This window comes from Schistocerca cancellata, unplaced genomic scaffold (assembly GCF_023864275.1).
Source record: "Schistocerca cancellata isolate TAMUIC-IGC-003103 unplaced genomic scaffold, iqSchCanc2.1 HiC_scaffold_252, whole genome shotgun sequence".
Lineage (NCBI taxonomy): Eukaryota > Metazoa > Arthropoda > Insecta > Orthoptera > Acrididae > Schistocerca > Schistocerca cancellata.
In genome coordinates this window covers 20,690-34,874 of record NW_026046274.1, presented here as the reverse complement: position 1 = coordinate 34,874, position 14,185 = coordinate 20,690, and the positions used below count along the sequence as shown (strand labels likewise).

Genomic DNA, 14,185 nt, shown 5'->3' with positions numbered 1-14,185 from the left:
CAGCACCCGGTGTTCCCAGGCGGTCACCCATCCAAGTACTAACCGGGCCCGATGTTGCTTAACTTCGGTGATCGGACGAGAACCGGTGTATTCAACATAGTATGGCCGTTGGCGTCCTTATACTGTAGCCGCACCACACAAGAAGCGTTCGCCTCTTCTCGCAACACACGCAATCGCCGCTTTCCGTGGCACATTTGACGCAAAGCACGTCCTTCCACCTCGAAGGTGGCGCGGAGTGCGCGCTCGCCTCGGCGTCTCAGAGGCGACTGCCGAACGTGGGTGAGACGCACAACACAGCTGCTCGGTGCACCGCCTGTCATTCGTTTGGTGCGTGTGGCCTCCGACACTCACTGGCGTCGCATCTTGTTCCTGTTATCCGGCGCGGGGCTTGTGCGCGGCCGGCCGGGCGGCGGGGGGACTGCGCGGGGTGTTGCAGTGTCCTGCTGGAGCGACGGAGGCTTTCAAACCTGGCTGACACACGCCGCGCTTCCAGACATTTGCGTAATTTGCGCGGTGCATTGGCGCCATGTCCCCCCCTTCCGTCTCGACTTTGCTCGACTGCCGCTCGCTGCCGCTCGGGTCGCGGTCCATATGACAGCACAAGCGCGAGAAACGTCTGCGGGAGGCGGCGAGACGACAAAAGAATAAATTTATGATTACAAATCGAATTTGGAGCTGCACGCCGCAGCAGAACGATAGGCAGGCGCTACCGCATTTCGGAGCATACCGCCCGATTCGTACTGTTTTGTCGTTTTCAAAGGCTTCCTGGCAAACTTGGTTGCCACATTCTCCTTCAAACTGAGTTAATTACTGCAGTTTCGTACCTTACGGCCGTTTAAAATGCCTAAGGAAGTCTCTTTGTCACGACAGAAAGGTGGTATGGAAAGAGGGCTGGCAGGAGTAGCGACTAAAAAGCGAAAAATGAAGACAGCCAGAGCTCCCAGGCGCTCACCCATCTGAGTACTAACGTTGTTGCTTCACTTCTGTGATCGGACGAGAACGGAAGATTTTTTTTTTTTTTTTTTAATTTACTTTGTGGAATTTAGCACTGCTACAAAACAGTAGGCCCTGACGTATTTCAAAACTCATCTGTCGATTCGTAGTGTGTTGTTATTTCTGAGGCGTTCTAGCACTCTTCTTCCGCGCATTCTTGCTGAAACTGAGTTCATTACTGTAATTTCGTATCTTACGTTTGATACAGTAGTTTAAAATGCTTATGGAAGCATCTTTGTCAACACCTGAAAGTTAGTATGAAAAGAGGGCTGGCAGGTGCAGCGACGTAAAAATGAAAAAATGAGATAGAGCCAACAGCACCCGGTGTTCCCAGGCGGTCACCCATCCAAGTACTAACCGGGCCCGATGTTGCTTAACTTCGGTGATCGGACGAGAACCGGTGTATTCAACATAGTATGGCCGTTGGCGTCCTTATACTGTAGCCGCACCACACAAGAAGCGTTCGCCTCTTCTCGCAACACACGCAATCGCCGCTTTCCGTGGCACATTTGACGCAAAGCACGTCCTTCCACCTCGAAGGTGGCGCGGAGTGCGCGCTCGCCTCGGCGTCTCAGAGGCGACTGCCGAACGTGGGTGAGACGCACAACACAGCTGCTCGGTGCACCGCCTGTCATTCGTTTGGTGCGTGTGGCCTCCGACACTCACTGGCGTCGCATCTTGTTCCTGTTATCCGGCGCGGGGCTTGTGCGCGGCCGGCCGGGCGGCGGGGGGACTGCGCGGGGTGTTGCAGTGTCCTGCTGGAGCGACGGAGGCTTTCAAACCTGGCTGACACACGCCGCGCTTCCAGACATTTGCGTAATTTGCGCGGTGCATTGGCGCCATGTCCCCCCCTTCCGTCTCGACTTTGCTCGACTGCCGCTCGCTGCCGCTCGGGTCGCGGTCCATATGACAGCACAAGCGCGAGAAACGTCTGCGGGAGGCGGCGAGACGACAAAAGAATAAATTTATGATTACAAATCGAATTTGGAGCTGCACGCCGCAGCAGAACGATAGGCAGGCGCTACCGCATTTCGGAGCATACCGCCCGATTCGTACTGTTTTGTCGTTTTCAAAGGCTTCCTGGCAAACTTGGTTGCCACATTCTCCTTCAAACTGAGTTAATTACTGCAGTTTCGTACCTTACGGCCGTTTAAAATGCCTAAGGAAGTCTCTTTGTCACGACAGAAAGGTGGTATGGAAAGAGGGCTGGCAGGAGTAGCGACTAAAAAGCGAAAAATGAAGACAGCCAGAGCTCCCAGGCGCTCACCCATCTGAGTACTAACGTTGTTGCTTCACTTCTGTGATCGGACGAGAACGGAAGATTTTTTTTTTTTTTTTTAATTTACTTTGTGGAATTTAGCACTGCTACAAACAGTAGGCCCTGACGTATTTCAAAACTCATCTGTCGATTCGTAGTGTGTTGTTATTTCTGAGGCGTTCTAGCACTCTTCTTCCGCGCATTCTTGCTGAAACTGAGTTCATTACTGTAATTTCGTATCTTACGTTTGATACAGTAGTTTAAAATGCTTATGGAAGCATCTTTGTCAACACCTGAAAGTTAGTATGAAAAGAGGGCTGGCAGGTGCAGCGACGTAAAAATGAAAAAATGAGATAGAGCCAACAGCACCCGGTGTTCCCAGGCGGTCACCCATCCAAGTACTAACCGGGCCCGATGTTGCTTAACTTCGGTGATCGGACGAGAACCGGTGTATTCAACATAGTATGGCCGTTGGCGTCCTTATACTGTAGCCGCACCACACAAGAAGCGTTCGCCTCTTCTCGCAACACACGCAATCGCCGCTTTCCGTGGCACATTTGACGCAAAGCACGTCCTTCCACCTCGAAGGTGGCGCGGAGTGCGCGCTCGCCTCGGCGTCTCAGAGGCGACTGCCGAACGTGGGTGAGACGCACAACACAGCTGCTCGGTGCACCGCCTGTCATTCGTTTGGTGCGTGTGGCCTCCGACACTCACTGGCGTCGCATCTTGTTCCTGTTATCCGGCGCGGGGCTTGTGCGCGGCCGGCCGGCGGCGGGGGGACTGCGCGGGGTGTTGCAGTGTCCTGCTGGAGCGACGGAGGCTTTCAAACCTGGCTGACACACGCCGCGCTTCCAGACATTTGCGTAATTTGCGCGGTGCATTGGCGCCATGTCCCCCCCTTCCGTCTCGACTTTGCTCGACTGCCGCTCGCTGCCGCTCGGGTCGCGGTCCATATGACAGCACAAGCGCGAGAAACGTCTGCGGGAGGCGGCGAGACGACAAAAGAATAAATTTATGATTACAAATCGAATTTGGAGCTGCACGCCGCAGCAGAACGATAGGCAGGCGCTACCGCATTTCGGAGCATACCGCCCGATTCGTACTGTTTTGTCGTTTTCAAAGGCTTCCTGGCAAACTTGGTTGCCACATTCTCCTTCAAACTGAGTTAATTACTGCAGTTTCGTACCTTACGGCCGTTTAAAATGCCTAAGGAAGTCTCTTTGTCACGACAGAAAGGTGGTATGGAAAGAGGGCTGGCAGGAGTAGCGACTAAAAAGCGAAAAATGAAGACAGCCAGAGCTCCCAGGCGCTCACCCATCTGAGTACTAACGTTGTTGCTTCACTTCTGTGATCGGACGAGAACGGAAGATTTTTTTTTTTTTTTTTAATTTACTTTGTGGAATTTAGCACTGCTACAAAACAGTAGGCCCTGACGTATTTCAAAACTCATCTGTCGATTCGTAGTGTGTTGTTATTTCTGAGGCGTTCTAGCACTCTTCTTCCGCGCATTCTTGCTGAAACTGAGTTCATTACTGTAATTTCGTATCTTACGTTTGATACAGTAGTTTAAAATGCTTATGGAAGCATCTTTGTCAACACCTGAAAGTTAGTATGAAAAGAGGGCTGGCAGGTGCAGCGACGTAAAAATGAAAAAATGAGATAGAGCCAACAGCACCCGGTGTTCCCAGGCGGTCACCCATCCAAGTACTAACCGGGCCCGATGTTGCTTAACTTCGGTGATCGGACGAGAACCGGTGTATTCAACATAGTATGGCCGTTGGCGTCCTTATACTGTAGCCGCACCACACAAGAAGCGTTCGCCTCTTCTCGCAACACACGCAATCGCCGCTTTCCGTGGCACATTTGACGCAAAGCACGTCCTTCCACCTCGAAGGTGGCGCGGAGTGCGCGCTCGCCTCGGCGTCTCAGAGGCGACTGCCGAACGTGGGTGAGACGCACAACACAGCTGCTCGGTGCACCGCCTGTCATTCGTTTGGTGCGTGTGGCCTCCGACACTCACTGGCGTCGCATCTTGTTCCTGTTATCCGGCGCGGGGCTTGTGCGCGGCCGGCCGGGCGGCGGGGGGACTGCGCGGGGTGTTGCAGTGTCCTGCTGGAGCGACGGAGGCTTTCAAACCTGGCTGACACACGCCGCGCTTCCAGACATTTGCGTAATTTGCGCGGTGCATTGGCGCCATGTCCCCCCCTTCCGTCTCGACTTTGCTCGACTGCCGCTCGCTGCCGCTCGGGTCGCGGTCCATATGACAGCACAAGCGCGAGAAACGTCTGCGGGAGGCGGCGAGACGACAAAAGAATAAATTTATGATTACAAATCGAATTTGGAGCTGCACGCCGCAGCAGAACGATAGGCAGGCGCTACCGCATTTCGGAGCATACCGCCCGATTCGTACTGTTTTGTCGTTTTCAAAGGCTTCCTGGCAAACTTGGTTGCCACATTCTCCTTCAAACTGAGTTAATTACTGCAGTTTCGTACCTTACGGCCGTTTAAATGCCTAAGGAAGTCTCTTTGTCACGACAGAAAGGTGGTATGGAAAGAGGGCTGGCAGGAGTAGCGACTAAAAAGCGAAAAATGAAGACAGCCAGAGCTCCCAGGCGCTCACCCATCTGAGTACTAACGTTGTTGCTTCACTTCTGTGATCGGACGAGAACGGAAGATTTTTTTTTTTTTTTTAATTTACTTTGTGGAATTTAGCACTGCTACAAAACAGTAGGCCCTGACGTATTTCAAAACTCATCTGTCGATTCGTAGTGTGTTGTTATTTCTGAGGCGTTCTAGCACTCTTCTTCCGCGCATTCTTGCTGAAACTGAGTTCATTACTGTAATTTCGTATCTTACGTTTGATACAGTAGTTTAAAATGCTTATGGAAGCATCTTTGTCAACACCTGAAAGTTAGTATGAAAAGAGGGCTGGCAGGTGCAGCGACGTAAAATGAAAAAATGAGATAGAGCCAACAGCACCCGGTGTTCCCAGGCGGTCACCCATCCAAGTACTAACCGGGCCCGATGTTGCTTAACTTCGGTGATCGGACGAGAACCGGTGTATTCAACATAGTATGGCCGTTGGCGTCCTTATACTGTAGCCGCACCACACAAGAAGCGTTCGCCTCTTCTCGCAACACACGCAATCGCCGCTTTCCGTGGCACATTTGACGCAAAGCACGTCCTTCCACCTCGAAGGTGGCGCGGAGTGCGCGCTCGCCTCGGCGTCTCAGAGGCGACTGCCGAACGTGGGTGAGACGCACAACACAGCTGCTCGGTGCACCGCCTGTCATTCGTTTGGTGCGTGTGGCCTCCGACACTCACTGGCGTCGCATCTTGTTCCTGTTATCCGGCGCGGGGCTTGTGCGCGGCCGGCCGGGCGGCGGGGGGACTGCGCGGGGTGTTGCAGTGTCCTGCTGGAGCGACGGAGGCTTTCAAACCTGGCTGACACACGCCGCGCTTCCAGACATTTGCGTAATTTGCGCGGTGCATTGGCGCCATGTCCCCCCCTTCCGTCTCGACTTTGCTCGACTGCCGCTCGCTGCCGCTCGGGTCGCGGTCCATATGACAGCACAAGCGCGAGAAACGTCTGCGGGAGGCGGCGAGACGACAAAAGAATAAATTTATGATTACAAATCGAATTTGGAGCTGCACGCCGCAGCAGAACGATAGGCAGGCGCTACCGCATTTCGGAGCATACCGCCCGATTCGTACTGTTTTGTCGTTTTCAAAGGCTTCCTGGCAAACTTGGTTGCCACATTCTCCTTCAAACTGAGTTAATTACTGCAGTTTCGTACCTTACGGCCGTTTAAAATGCCTAAGGAAGTCTCTTTGTCACGACAGAAAGGTGGTATGGAAAGAGGGCTGGCAGGAGTAGCGACTAAAAAGCGAAAAATGAAGACAGCCAGAGCTCCCAGGCGCTCACCCATCTGAGTACTAACGTTGTTGCTTCACTTCTGTGATCGGACGAGAACGGAAGATTTTTTTTTTTTTTTTAATTTACTTTGTGGAATTTAGCACTGCTACAAAACAGTAGGCCCTGACGTATTTCAAAACTCATCTGTCGATTCGTAGTGTGTTGTTATTTCTGAGGCGTTCTAGCACTCTTCTTCCGCGCATTCTTGCTGAAACTGAGTTCATTACTGTAATTTCGTATCTTACGTTTGATACAGTAGTTTAAAATGCTTATGGAAGCATCTTTGTCAACACCTGAAAGTTAGTATGAAAAGAGGGCTGGCAGGTGCAGCGACGTAAAAATGAAAAAATGAGATAGAGCCAACAGCACCCGGTGTTCCCAGGCGGTCACCCATCCAAGTACTAACCGGGCCCGATGTTGCTTAACTTCGGTGATCGGACGAGAACCGGTGTATTCAACATGGTATGGCCGTTGCGTCCTTATACTGTAGCCGCACCACACAAGAAGCGTTCGCCTCTTCTCGCAACACACGCAATCGCCGCTTTCCGTGGCACATTTGACGCAAAGCACGTCCTTCCACCTCGAAGGTGGCGCGGAGTGCGCGCTCGCCTCGGCGTCTCAGAGGCGACTGCCGAACGTGGGTGAGACGCACAACACAGCTGCTCGGTGCACCGCCTGTCATTCGTTTGGTGCGTGTGGCCTCCGACACTCACTGGCGTCGCATCTTGTTCCTGTTATCCGGCGCGGGGCTTGTGCGCGGCCGGCCGGGCGGCGGGGGGACTGCGCGGGGTGTTGCAGTGTCCTGCTGGAGCGACGGAGGCTTTCAAACCTGGCTGACACACGCCGCGCTTCCAGACATTTGCGTAATTTGCGCGGTGCATTGGCGCCATGTCCCCCCCTTCCGTCTCGACTTGTCCCGACTTTGCTCGACTGCCGCTCGCTGCCGCTCGGGTCGCGGTCCATATGACAGCACAAGCGCGAGAAACGTCTGCGGGAGGCGGCGAGACGACAAAAGAATAAATTTATGATTACAAATCGAATTTGGAGCTGCACGCCGCAGCAGAACGATAGGCAGGCGCTACCGCATTTCGGAGCATACCGCCCGATTCGTACTGTTTTGTCGTTTTCAAAGGCTTCCTGGCAAACTTGGTTGCCACATTCTCCTTCAAACTGAGTTAATTACTGCAGTTTCGTACCTTACGGCCGTTTAAAATGCCTAAGGAAGTCTCTTTGTCACGACAGAAAGGTGGTATGGAAAGAGGGCTGGCAGGAGTAGCGACTAAAAAGCGAAAAATGAAGACAGCCAGAGCTCCCAGGCGCTCACCCATCTGAGTACTAACGTTGTTGCTTCACTTCTGTGATCGGACGAGAACGGAAGATTTTTTTTTTTTTTTTTAATTTACTTTGTGGAATTTAGCACTGCTACAAAACAGTAGGCCCTGACGTATTTCAAAACTCATCTGTCGATTCGTAGTGTGTTGTTATTTCTGAGGCGTTCTAGCACTCTTCTTCCGCGCATTCTTGCTGAAACTGAGTTCATTACTGTAATTTCGTATCTTACGTTTGATACAGTAGTTTAAAATGCTTATGGAAGCATCTTTGTCAACACCTGAAAGTTAGTATGAAAAGAGGGCTGGCAGGTGCAGCGACGTAAAAATGAAAAAATGAGATAGAGCCAACAGCACCCGGTGTTCCCAGGCGGTCACCCATCCAAGTACTAACCGGGCCCGATGTTGCTTAACTTCGGTGATCGGACGAGAACCGGTGTATTCAACATGGTATGGCCGTTGGCGTCCTTATACTGTAGCCGCACCACACAAGAAGCGTTCGCCTCTTCTCGCAACACACGCAATCGCCGCTTTCCGTGGCACATTTGACGCAAAGCACGTCCTTCCACCTCGAAGGTGGCGCGGAGTGCGCGCTCGCCTCGGCGTCTCAGAGGCGACTGCCGAACGTGGGTGAGACGCACAACACAGCTGCTCGGTGCACCGCCTGTCATTCGTTTGGTGCGTGTGGCCTCCGACACTCACTGGCGTCGCATCTTGTTCCTGTTATCCGGCGCGGGGCTTGTGCGCGGCCGGCCGGGCGGCGGGGGGACTGCGCGGGGTGTTGCAGTGTCCTGCTGGAGCGACGGAGGCTTTCAAACCTGGCTGACACACGCCGCGCTTCCAGACATTTGCGTAATTTGCGCGGTGCATTGCGCCATGTCCCCCCCTTCCGTCTCGACTTTGCTCGACTGCCGCTCGCTGCCGCTCGGGTCGCGGTCCATATGACAGCACAAGCGCGAGAAACGTCTGCGGGAGGCGGCGAGACGACAAAAGAATAAATTTATGATTACAAATCGAATTTGGAGCTGCACGCCGCAGCAGAACGATAGGCAGGCGCTACCGCATTTCGGAGCATACCGCCCGATTCGTACTGTTTTGTCGTTTTCAAAGGCTTCCTGGCAAACTTGGTTGCCACATTCTCCTTCAAACTGAGTTAATTACTGCAGTTTCGTACCTTACGGCCGTTTAAAATGCTAAGGAAGTCTCTTTGTCACGACAGAAAGGTGGTATGGAAAGAGGGCTGGCAGGAGTAGCGACTAAAAAGCGAAAAATGAAGACAGCCAGAGCTCCCAGGCGCTCACCCATCTGAGTACTAACGTTGTTGCTTCACTTCTGTGATCGGACGAGAACGGAAGATTTTTTTTTTTTTTTTAATTTACTTTGTGGAATTTAGCACTGCTACAAAACAGTAGGCCCTGACGTATTTCAAAACTCATCTGTCGATTCGTAGTGTGTTGTTATTTCTGAGGCGTTCTAGCACTCTTCTTCCGCGCATTCTTGCTGAAACTGAGTTCATTACTGTAATTTCGTATCTTACGTTTGATACAGTAGTTTAAAATGCTTATGGAAGCATCTTTGTCAACACCTGAAAGTTAGTATGAAAAGAGGGCTGGCAGGTGCAGCGACGTAAAAATGAAAAAATGAGATAGAGCCAACAGCACCCGGTGTTCCCAGGCGGTCACCCATCCAAGTACTAACCGGGCCCGATGTTGCTTAACTTCGGTGATCGGACGAGAACCGGTGTATTCAACATGGTATGGCCGTTGGCGTCCTTATACTGTAGCCGCACCACACAAGAAGCGTTCGCCTCTTCTCGCAACACACGCAATCGCCGCTTTCCGTGGCACATTTGACGCAAAGCACGTCCTTCCACCTCGAAGGTGGCGCGGAGTGCGCGCTCGCCTCGGCGTCTCAGAGGCGACTGCCGAACGTGGGTGAGACGCACAACACAGCTGCTCGGTGCACCGCCTGTCATTCGTTTGGTGCGTGTGGCCTCCGACACTCACTGGCGTCGCATCTTGTTCCTGTTATCCGGCGCGGGGCTTGTGCGCGGCCGGCCGGGCGGCGGGGGGACTGCGCGGGGTGTTGCAGTGTCCTGCTGGAGCGACGGAGGCTTTCAAACCTGGCTGACACACGCCGCGCTTCCAGACATTTGCGTAATTTGCGCGGTGCATTGGCGCCATGTCCCCCCCTTCCGTCTCGACTTGTCCCGACTTTGCTCGACTGCCGCTCGGGTCGCGGTCCATATGACAGCACAAGCGCGAGAAACGTCTGCGGGAGGCGGCGAGACGACAAAAGAATAAATTTATGATTACAAATCGAATTTGGAGCTGCACGCCGCAGCAGAACGATAGGCAGGCGCTACCGCATTTCGGAGCATACCGCCCGATTCGTACTGTTTTGTCGTTTTCAAAGGCTTCCTGGCAAACTTGGTTGCCACATTCTCCTTCAAACTGAGTTAATTACTGCAGTTTCGTACCTTACGGCCGTTTAAAATGCCTAAGGAAGTCTCTTTGTCACGACAGAAAGGTGGTATGGAAAGAGGGCTGGCAGGAGTAGCGACTAAAAAGCGAAAAATGAAGACAGCCAGAGCTCCCAGGCGCTCACCCATCTGAGTACTAACGTTGTTGCTTCACTTCTGTGATCGGACGAGAACGGAAGATTTTTTTTTTTTTTTTTAATTTACTTTGTGGAATTTAGCACTGCTACAAAACAGTAGGCCCTGACGTATTTCAAAACTCATCTGTCGATTCGTAGTGTGTTGTTATTTCTGAGGCGTTCTAGCACTCTTCTTCCGCGCATTCTTGCTGAAACTGAGTTCATTACTGTAATTTCGTATCTTACGTTTGATACAGTAGTTTAAAATGCTTATGGAAGCATCTTTGTCAACACCTGAAAGTTAGTATGAAAAGAGGGCTGGCAGGTGCAGCGACGTAAAAATGAAAAAATGAGATAGAGCCAACAGCACCCGGTGTTCCCAGGCGGTCACCCATCCAAGTACTAACCGGGCCCGATGTTGCTTAACTTCGGTGATCGGACGAGAACCGGTGTATTCAACATGGTATGGCCGTTGGCGTCCTTATACTGTAGCCGCACCACACAAGAAGCGTTCGCCTCTTCTCGCAACACACGCAATCGCCGCTTTCCGTGGCACATTTGACGCAAAGCACGTCCTTCCACCTCGAAGGTGGCGCGGAGTGCGCGCTCGCCTCGGCGTCTCAGAGGCGACTGCCGAACGTGGGTGAGACGCACAACACAGCTGCTCGGTGCACCGCCTGTCATTCGTTTGGTGCGTGTGGCCTCCGACACTCACTGGCGTCGCATCTTGTTCCTGTTATCCGGCGCGGGGCTTGTGCGCGGCCGGCCGGGCGGCGGGGGGACTGCGCGGGGTGTTGCAGTGTCCTGCTGGAGCGACGGAGGCTTTCAAACCTGGCTGACACACGCCGCGCTTCCAGACATTTGCGTAATTTGCGCGGTGCATTGGCGCCATGTCCCCCCCTTCCGTCTCGACTTGTCCCGACTTTGCTCGACTGCCGCTCGGGTCGCGGTCCATATGACAGCACAAGCGCGAGAAACGTCTGCGGGAGGCGGCGAGACGACAAAAGAATAAATTTATGATTACAAATCGAATTTGGAGCTGCACGCCGCAGCAGAACGATAGGCAGGCGCTACCGCATTTCGGAGCATACCGCCCGATTCGTACTGTTTTGTCGTTTTCAAAGGCTTCCTGGCAAACTTGGTTGCCACATTCTCCTTCAAACTGAGTTAATTACTGCAGTTTCGTACCTTACGGCCGTTTAAAATGCCTAAGGAAGTCTCTTTGTCACGACAGAAAGGTGGTATGGAAAGAGGGCTGGCAGGAGTAGCGACTAAAAAGCGAAAAATGAAGACAGCCAGAGCTCCCAGGCGCTCACCCATCTGAGTACTAACGTTGTTGCTTCACTTCTGTGATCGGACGAGAACGGAAGATTTTTTTTTTTTTTTTTAATTTACTTTGTGGAATTTAGCACTGCTACAAAACAGTAGGCCCTGACGTATTTCAAAACTCATCTGTCGATTCGTAGTGTGTTGTTATTTCTGAGGCGTTCTAGCACTCTTCTTCCGCGCATTCTTGCTGAAACTGAGTTCATTACTGTAATTTCGTATCTTACGTTTGATACAGTAGTTTAAAATGCTTATGGAAGCATCTTTGTCAACACCTGAAAGTTAGTATGAAAAGAGGGCTGGCAGGTGCAGCGACGTAAAAATGAAAAAATGAGATAGAGCCAACAGCACCCGGTGTTCCCAGGCGGTCACCCATCCAAGTACTAACCGGGCCCGATGTTGCTTAACTTCGGTGATCGGACGAGAACCGGTGTATTCAACATGGTATGGCCGTTGGCGTCCTTATACTGTAGCCGCACCACACAAGAAGCGTTCGCCTCTTCTCGCAACACACGCAATCGCCGCTTTCCGTGGCACATTTGACGCAAAGCACGTCCTTCCACCTCGAAGGTGGCGCGGAGTGCGCGCTCGCCTCGGCGTCTCAGAGGCGACTGCCGAACGTGGGTGAGACGCACAACACAGCTGCTCGGTGCACCGCCTGTCATTCGTTTGGTGCGTGTGGCCTCCGACACTCACTGGCGTCGCATCTTGTTCCTGTTATCCGGCGCGGGGCTTGTGCGCGGCCGGCCGGGCGGCGGGGGGACTGCGCGGGGTGTTGCAGTGTCCTGCTGGAGCGACGGAGGCTTTCAAACCTGGCTGACACACGCCGCGCTTCCAGACATTTGCGTAATTTGCGCGGTGCATTGGCGCCATGTCCCCCCCTTCCGTCTCGACTTGTCCCGACTTTGCTCGACTGCCGCTCGCTGCCGCTCGGGTCGCGGTCCATATGACAGCACAAGCGCGAGAAACGTCTGCGGGAGGCGGCGAGACGACAAAAGAATAAATTTATGATTACAAATCGAATTTGGAGCTGCACGCCGCAGCAGAACGATAGGCAGGCGCTACCGCATTTCGGAGCATACCGCCCGATTCGTACTGTTTTGTCGTTTTCAAAGGCTTCCTGGCAAACTTGGTTGCCACATTCTCCTTCAAACTGAGTTAATTACTGCAGTTTCGTACCTTACGGCCGTTTAAAATGCCTAAGGAAGTCTCTTTGTCACGACAGAAAGGTGGTATGGAAAGAGGGCTGGCAGGAGTAGCGACTAAAAAGCGAAAAATGAAGACAGCCAGAGCTCCCAGGCGCTCACCCATCTGAGTACTAACGTTGTTGCTTCACTTCTGTGATCGGACGAGAACGGAAGATTTTTTTTTTTTTTTTTAATTTACTTTGTGGAATTTAGCACTGCTACAAAACAGTAGGCCCTGACGTATTTCAAAACTCATCTGTCGATTCGTAGTGTGTTGTTATTTCTGAGGCGTTCTAGCACTCTTCTTCCGCGCATTCTTGCTGAAACTGAGTTCATTACTGTAATTTCGTATCTTACGTTTGATACAGTAGTTTAAAATGCTTATGGAAGCATCTTTGTCAACACCTGAAAGTTAGTATGAAAAGAGGGCTGGCAGGTGCAGCGACGTAAAAATGAAAAAATGAGATAGAGCCAACAGCACCCGGTGTTCCCAGGCGGTCACCCATCCAAGTACTAACCGGGCCCGATGTTGCTTAACTTCGGTGATCGGACGAGAACCGGTGTATTCAACATGGTATGGCCGTTGGCGTCCTTATACTGTAGCCGCACCACACAAGAAGCGTTCGCCTCTTCTCGCAACACACGCAATCGCCGCTTTCCGTGGCACATTTGACGCAAAGCACGTCCTTCCACCTCGAAGGTGGCGCGGAGTGCGCGCTCGCCTCGGCGTCTCAGAGGCGACTGCCGAACGTGGGTGAGACGCACAACACAGCTGCTCGGTGCACCGCCTGTCATTCGTTTGGTGCGTGTGGCCTCCGACACTCACTGGCGTCGCATCTTGTTCCTGTTATCCGGCGCGGGGCTTGTGCGCGGCCGGCCGGGCGGCGGGGGGACTGCGCGGGGTGTTGCAGTGTCCTGCTGGAGCGACGGAGGCTTTCAAACCTGGCTGACACACGCCGCGCTTCCAGACATTTGCGTAATTTGCGCGGTGCATTGGCGCCATGTCCCCCCCTTCCGTCTCGACTTGTCCCGACTTTGCTCGACTGCCGCTCGCTGCCGCTCGGGTCGCGGTCCATATGACAGCACAAGCGCGAGAAACGTCTGCGGGAGGCGGCGAGACGACAAAAGAATAAATTTATGATTACAAATCGAATTTGGAGCTGCACGCCGCAGCAGAACGATAGGCAGGCGCTACCGCATTTCGGAGCATACCGCCCGATTCGTACTGTTTTGTCGTTTTCAAAGGCTTCCTGGCAAACTTGGTTGCCACATTCTCCTTCAAACTGAGTTAATTACTGCAGTTTCGTACCTTACGGCCGTTTAAAATGCCTAAGGAAGTCTCTTTGTCACGACAGAAAGGTGGTATGGAAAGAGGGCTGGCAGGAGTAGCGACTAAAAAGCGAAAAATGAAGACAGCCAGAGCTCCCAGGCGCTCACCCATCTGAGTACTAACGTTGTTGCTTCACTTCTGTGATCGGACGAGAACGGAAGATTTTTTTTTTTTTTTTTAATTTACTTTGTGGAATTTAGCACTGCTACAAAACAGTAGGCCCTGACGTATTTCAAAACTCATCTGTCG

At 52.6% G+C, this 14,185-nt stretch overlaps 10 non-coding genes and 1 pseudogene across 10 annotated transcripts; all 11 read right to left on the bottom strand.

Moving 5' to 3' along the window:
• On the bottom strand, nt 1-113 carry LOC126113377 (5S ribosomal RNA; annotated as a pseudogene; the record flags this gene model as incomplete).
• A 1,189-nt stretch (nt 114-1,302) lies between these two features.
• Nucleotides 1,303-1,421, bottom strand: LOC126113374 (5S ribosomal RNA). Its single transcript, XR_007524885.1, has one exon. It is a non-coding gene; the product is annotated as a 5S ribosomal RNA (ribosomal RNA).
• A 1,187-nt stretch (nt 1,422-2,608) lies between these two features.
• On the bottom strand, nt 2,609-2,727 carry LOC126113373 (5S ribosomal RNA). The gene has a single exon (XR_007524884.1). It is a non-coding gene; the product is annotated as a 5S ribosomal RNA (ribosomal RNA).
• Nucleotides 2,728-3,914: 1,187 nt separating this feature from the next.
• LOC126113372 (5S ribosomal RNA) lies at nt 3,915-4,033 on the bottom strand. The gene has a single exon (XR_007524883.1). It is a non-coding gene; the product is annotated as a 5S ribosomal RNA (ribosomal RNA).
• A 1,185-nt stretch (nt 4,034-5,218) lies between these two features.
• Nucleotides 5,219-5,337, bottom strand: LOC126113371 (5S ribosomal RNA). The gene has a single exon (XR_007524882.1). It is a non-coding gene; the product is annotated as a 5S ribosomal RNA (ribosomal RNA).
• Nucleotides 5,338-6,524: 1,187 nt separating this feature from the next.
• LOC126113376 (5S ribosomal RNA) lies at nt 6,525-6,643 on the bottom strand. The gene has a single exon (XR_007524887.1). It is a non-coding gene; the product is annotated as a 5S ribosomal RNA (ribosomal RNA).
• Nucleotides 6,644-7,840: 1,197 nt separating this feature from the next.
• LOC126113370 (5S ribosomal RNA) lies at nt 7,841-7,959 on the bottom strand. The gene has a single exon (XR_007524881.1). It is a non-coding gene; the product is annotated as a 5S ribosomal RNA (ribosomal RNA).
• A 1,185-nt stretch (nt 7,960-9,144) lies between these two features.
• LOC126113369 (5S ribosomal RNA) lies at nt 9,145-9,263 on the bottom strand. The gene has a single exon (XR_007524880.1). It is a non-coding gene; the product is annotated as a 5S ribosomal RNA (ribosomal RNA).
• A 1,188-nt stretch (nt 9,264-10,451) lies between these two features.
• LOC126113367 (5S ribosomal RNA) lies at nt 10,452-10,570 on the bottom strand. The gene has a single exon (XR_007524879.1). It is a non-coding gene; the product is annotated as a 5S ribosomal RNA (ribosomal RNA).
• Nucleotides 10,571-11,758: 1,188 nt separating this feature from the next.
• On the bottom strand, nt 11,759-11,877 carry LOC126113366 (5S ribosomal RNA). The gene has a single exon (XR_007524878.1). It is a non-coding gene; the product is annotated as a 5S ribosomal RNA (ribosomal RNA).
• A 1,198-nt stretch (nt 11,878-13,075) lies between these two features.
• Nucleotides 13,076-13,194, bottom strand: LOC126113365 (5S ribosomal RNA). Its single transcript, XR_007524877.1, has one exon. It is a non-coding gene; the product is annotated as a 5S ribosomal RNA (ribosomal RNA).
• Between the last annotated feature and the right edge of the window lie 991 nt (nt 13,195-14,185).